General features: G+C 37.6%; 1 long non-coding RNA gene across 9 annotated transcripts in view; it reads right to left on the bottom strand.

The window, feature by feature from the left end:
* Positions 1 to 1,809: 1,809 nt before the first annotated feature.
* The window catches only part of LOC132021494 (uncharacterized), a 219,177-nt gene continuing 214,612 nt past the window's right edge, over positions 1,810 to 6,374 (bottom strand). For all 9 annotated transcript variants that reach the window (XR_009405360.1, XR_009405356.1, XR_009405358.1 and 6 more), the window contains one exon: positions 1,810 to 2,667. This is a non-coding gene — a long non-coding RNA (uncharacterized LOC132021494). The remainder of the gene's footprint in view (positions 2,668 to 6,374) is intronic.

The raw sequence follows: 6,374 nt of genomic DNA, 5'->3' as shown, positions 1-6,374 counted from the left end.
TGGCTATAAAACTCACTTCTCTTGGGTTATGGACACTAGGGAAGGTATGTACTATGGTGAGTGCGGTGAAGTGTGTAAACCTGGCGATTCACAGACCTGTACAGTCTGGGGCTAATAAGACACTATATGTAAAACCCTCTTTTCTGGGCTATAGTTATCTGTAAAATGAGAACATTGCCCCAGATGATCCCTGTGAACTCACCTTAGAACAACCTTTACACATCATATTTATCTAAAGGATTTTAAGTGATCCTGGGTCTTTGCTGTCGGTCAGAGTCAATCAGTCTAACAAACACACATGAAAAATGCTCTTGTTGCCTATACACGTTTATACACTTTTATTTTCTAAGTACATGTAACTGCCAAATAACACACAGCCTCAGTATGCAAGTCTCACAGCTTGCTTGGGAAGTTGCGTATGGTGATAGAAACCAAGGACTTTCTAAGTATTGACTCAATCCTTCCCATCCTAAAAATGAAGAAGCTGAGGCACAGAAAGGTTATATAATTCGCCTAAGATTGTACAGCTAATTAATGACAGAGCTGAATTTAGAAGGTGGACAGCAGTGCATTCTTACACCCTTCTGTAGGAACTACCTCTCTAAACAGAAACTGGTCATCATAATCTGATATGAATGACACACATGGGGGAGCTGTGCCCAGGCAAGTATAACGACCCAGAGATAAGGTCTTGGATGAAGCTCTCTAGTCAAGGAAACTGGTGGTAAGAGGCTGTGGTCCCAATGAGTAACTGTAGCCATTGTTATGAAGTTCTCTCTAGAAGTTGTTGAAGACCATAACTTGATAGAAATGTGCTTGCATATGAGGGGCCTGACTTTCATTTAGAACCATATTGACTCCAGGCCCGTTAGTCTTTGGCCCCTCAAAGTATTAATGGCCGACATCAACAAACACACTCTCTCTCTTCATTTCCCACTTTCATCCCCTCGCTTGATATCTGACCCAGCAAAGCCTGGGAAGGGAAATGCATAAGTATATGCAGCTAGTCTGCCTGCTAAAATCAAAACTAACACACCTGGGTTTTGCTTTCACTGAAAAGCCAGGAACTCCTTGGTTACTAGCACATTTTACCTTGAAGATCAAGGAAAGAAGAATCAAGACTGACTAGTCAAGGACCATAATACAACCAAGGACTCCTCCCCCAAATATTAATTCCTTCTCTCTAACGCTTGCACGACACTCTAAGTTGATTCCTAAGACATGTCAGCTGTTCCTCAAGCTGACTGAGGTATGTGTCATTAGAGACTCAGTTAAAAGCCCCAAGTACTTCTCACTCTGACCAGGGTGTCAGAGGTAAAAAGTCCATGATGGTTTTATAGTTGATCCAGCCAAGCCTCTCCACACCTGACACACCCTCCAGATGGCAAGTTGTCTGCATTTAAGTCACTGTAAGAAGATGTTCAAATGCTTATTGCAAAGATGACATACTTTCCTTGCAGCTCATTTTACTAAATTAAAAACATTAAACATAAATGTCTCTTGAGGTGCTTTTTTTCCCTTCAAAAATTATTCCTCTGAATTAAAATGTGTTTATACAATTTCAGATCAGAATTAAGCAATCCCTTCTTTTTTCACCTGCCAGTGGATGTCTGAGTGCACAGACAGCCTTTCTGAAAGCAGGAGGTCCCCAGGGTTACTAGTGTAATTCTTTTTACTCTGGGGTGCTCAAGCACAGAATTACCTACAATCAATTTGCTTTCATATCCTGGCATTAAACTCACTGTATATAAAAGTATCACAAGTATTTTCAATATAAGTCTAAGTAGCAGTGATTTAAAGGGCTTTTTATTGTAATGAAAAAAATTACAAGGCATAGTAAAAACTGCATAGCCATTTTGACTGAATCCAATCAAACACACGTAACCTCAAAATGGGTAAAAATGACTTAAAAATTAAGAAGGACAATTGATAGGAGTCATTTTCATGTCTGACAGATGAAGCAAATGTGCCTGAACAATATTTTGACCTCTGGTTTATAAAACTACAGCATGAATTATAATTTAACTTAGTGCTATGGGGTTACAGGTTCTTTTCAAAGATACAGCTATAGGTATAAAAATAGAGGTACTTATATAATATAGTCTTTTAAGTATACAGCTGTTTTTTAAAGGTATAACCAAAAGACTTCCATTAAAATATGTCTTAATTATCGTAAGTACTCTTAATGTTTATCACTGATGTTCGATTAGATAGCAAGAAGCATGACTTAGGCATCTACAGTCATTGCTATACAAAATTACCACCATTAAAATCTGGTACACACAATACCCTTGAACCAGAATAAAAGTATAACATAAATATACAAATACGGTTGTAACTGCCACAGAGTTCCTGACACATAGGAGTACTTCCATAAGTATTTGTTGAGTGGATGAAAAAATGAATAATGAGTAAATAACATGAGGCAATCTGTTTTTTTGTACTATTTCGATTAAATCATTTTCATTTTTGCCTTTAAGAAAAATGAGTAAAGCAAGTCATGAAATTGAGTTACAAACTGTGGCTTGATATCTGTTTGTTATTTTTAGCCATTCTAGAATACCAAAACCATCTCTTCTGACTTGGTCCTTAACCTTTGGTTCGGAGTCCTCCTTGTGCAAAGGCAGAGTCCCCTTCCACCACCACCACATGGCATGTCAATGAATCCTGCAAGAGTTGACAAAAGCAGCACTGAGTTTGTTATTTTATTCAATGAAGAGGTAGAAGAAATAGAGTTGTCAGATAAATTCTAGGAAGTCCAATTAAATTGGATTTTGATAAACCATGAGTAATAGTTTAGCATAAGCATGCCCCAAATATTGTATGAGACGTACTTACACTAAAAATCATTCATGGTTTACCTGAAACTCTATGTATTTGATAAACCTGGCAACCCAAGAAGGATAGCAAATGTTTTGACTAAAGACCGAGTGTTTCTATGTATGCAGACTCTAGTAGAGTAAGCGAGCCTTCAAGTGGGAAACAATAGCAGAATTATTGTAATGCAGTATTCAGTAATGGCCAACTATTCACACTTCCCTAAAATGATATTTTTGAAAGAGGCTTGATCTTACAGTCATGCTGCACACTGAATGTTTACAAGGACAATGAGAGTATTACATGTAGACAAAGAAAGATTATAGAAAGTGAAGAAAGCAAAGACCAGGGAGATATCAAGAGGCAGAATAAACATTTTTTACATTAACAGTCCATTTTAAGAGGATATTGGTATGCATATAGGTTTCTATAGACCTACACATTCAGATCAAATATAAAAATGACTCATTCAAAAATTCTTGAATTTTGATAAAATGTCAACTGTGTTTTTATACTATGAAAGAAATCTCAAGCTTATGAAAGGTGGCAGATTGATTGATTGAATAATTATTAATATTTATTACATATCAGCAAGAAGCTAGAGGCTGTTCAAACACACAGGCAGGTCTCTATAGCTTCAAGAGGACGTGGTCTATCTTGGAGCAGTGGGTGACAAGGTCTTAAAGGGCAAGATGACATATGTTGTTGCCTAGGAGTGGGTGGATATATTTGTTCAAATGAGATCTGACAGTCCATAAAAGATAGCTAGAAAATTCTTAAAATCCACAATATTAATAATCTAAAAACTGAAATCATGCCTTTTCCTCCTATTTCAAGGATCCCTTTGATATCCAAACATCAAGCTAAGCCCTGACAAGAAGAGTAAGTTCCCCTGTATTCAGTTTCAGGCCTGGCAGGGGTAGTAAAAGGGCTCCCTGAGGATACAGACACTCAAGCTTGATCGGGGCCTCAGAATTCTTTTCCAGTAAAGGGCCAGACTGCGAAAGCAGGATTTCCAAAGCCTATCTAAGGGAGAACAGGGAATATTTCCAACCAGATCTATTATCAATACACTGAAGAGGAGAGAGGTAACATTTCTTGAACCATCATAAGTCACACCTGTGCGTTTTATATTTATTTTTATAGTTCTCATAATAACAGTGTATGACTGGCCTTATTTTTCTCATTTACCGATGGTAATCTGACCCTAATAAAATTTAACTAGGTACCCAAGATTATAAGCCCAAATATTAGTGATTCTAAGATCCTATGTCAGGCCTATCTGACTAACATTGACATGTAATACTTCCAAAAATCTGGAACAATATTCTTCACCATTTGATAGAATATCAGAATCTTGAGCTAGTCAAAGAAAAGGATAAATAAATAAATAAGGAAAGACAAACAAGATAACTGAATATTTCTCCTTTCAATAATGATATTTTCTGGGGCGCTGGGTGGCTCAGTGGGTTAAGCCGCTGCCTTTGGCTCAGGTCATGATCTCAGGGTCCTGGGATCAAGCCCACATCGGGCTCTCTGCTTGGCAGAGAGCCTGCTCCCCCCACCCCGCCTGCCTTTCTGCCTACTTGTGATCTCTCTCTCTCTCTGTCAAATAAATTAATAAAATCTTAAAAAAATAATAATAATGATATTTTCTTAGGTGAATTAGGAAATGGTAATTCCAAGACAAAAAAAAAAATTGCTTACTATCATGAAACTCTCTGTTTATTTTTGGTGTATGACATTTCCCAAAATAAATTATAAGAAACATAAAACTTAAAGTTTCATTACTGTTTAACACCAAAATTAAATGCAAGAATGTCAATCTCTGGGAAAACAAACAAACAAACAAAACAAAGTTGTTAACTTTCATTTCAACTCCTGAGAGTTACTACTAAATAAAAAGAAACTATAAAATACAAAATTTAGGTCACAGCACAAAACAAACATCAAATCAGATAGTCGCAGGCTGCGAAAGCTTGGCTTCCAGATATGTATACCCTTCCAGATATGTATACCCTGTATTAGAATCACAACCTCACTTTTTATCAACTGTGTGATCTTTGGCAAATTATTCAGCCATTCTGTGCCACAGTTTCCTCGCCTATAAAGTAAATATAGTAAAAGAACCTACTTCACAGGATTGTCACAAAGATTAAATAAGATATTCCATGTGACCTATTTGTCATGGAACAAGCAGTCAGTAAACACCTGCTCCTAATTTTATCGCCATTAAGATGTTTTCTTAAAAATGGATATGCTGATGTAAAATGAGGGTTTTGCATTTCTCTGCATTTTTCAAAGTCAAGACTACTGGACATCAAAAACGCCAGTGTTCTCTAAATTGATACCAAAGTGTTCCTGGCAATAACTTCTTAAATAACTCTTTTTCTTAAATGGAAGCACAGAATTCAAAAATCCCAGGCTGAGCCCACTTATACTGCTCCTTTGTATTAAGATGCTGCAAACAAAAGAAATCATTTGGCTTGCAGATAGTTGAATCCAGAAAGAAATCCTCAGATCCTTTGTCACCTAAAAGCTCTCACAGCCACATGGCTGAGTTTAAACCATTCAGGATTTATTCTAAAATGGAAGCTTCAAGCATGGGTGTGTGTGTGTGTGTGTGTTTTCAGGAAGAATGACAACAATCTTGAGAGGTAAACATAATGCCTAAGACTGGGTGCCTCAACACCCCATTGTGGTTGGATGAGTTGTCTGGTGGCCCCAAAGGCAAGTGCTACTGTCACCTGGTACAGCCTCTAGTGATCCCCCCAAGTGAGTCACAAGGCGTAAGGCCCTGGCACACTGCATTTTTATTCCTCCTAAAGAAATTTACAGGCCATTTTCTTACCCTTCCCCCTGAGCTAGGATATTGAGGTTAAAATGTACCTACTGAGTAGGTAATGTATTTGGTATTAAGGATCCATCATATGCGTATGTCTTCTGAGCATAATGGTTCCTTTGGAGCTATTATAGATATGCTGTGAATAGATATTAGGAGTAATACACCGAGTGGCTGAAGGAGGTCCCATATTAACTACTGTCAGACTTTTAGCATTATTTGAAACTAGGCTTTTTTTTTTTTTTTTTAATTCCTGGAGTTTAATACCTCTATACTTTGTAAACTGAGTGCTTTTCAAAGAAAGCTCCAAATTCCTACAGAGCTGTCTCTAGGTAAGCTTTGATCTTTGCAGAGCACCTATCTTGTGTTTCTGTAATTGCTCTGGTTTAACAGGGCTCCTTAGCACGTGAAAGGGGAAAATCCTTTTATTAAGGCTATAAACCTAACTGACCACAGTGATGGAATGTGCAGCTTGGGGGTAGCCCTTAGCTCCCCAGGAAAGACAAAAAATGAGAAACTGGGGAAGTCTTCATGTTAAAACAAAATGAAATATTTATTAAACATGTTTCTGGTGTCCCAGGTGGTAAGAGTCTGCCCTGTGGTCTGCTGAAAGGCTTGATCTTTGTTAAGTATTGTGAATGCTGATTTCAATAATGGGGTGAAAGCGGAGGAAGTTATGGCTGAAATTTTGGCTAAAGATGACAGCTCCAGGTTT

The sequence above is a fragment of the Mustela nigripes genome, chromosome 7 (assembly GCF_022355385.1).
Source record: "Mustela nigripes isolate SB6536 chromosome 7, MUSNIG.SB6536, whole genome shotgun sequence".
Lineage (NCBI taxonomy): Eukaryota > Metazoa > Chordata > Mammalia > Carnivora > Mustelidae > Mustela > Mustela nigripes.
Note: the sequence above shows the minus strand (reverse complement) of the source record. Positions and strands in the feature narration are given on the sequence as shown.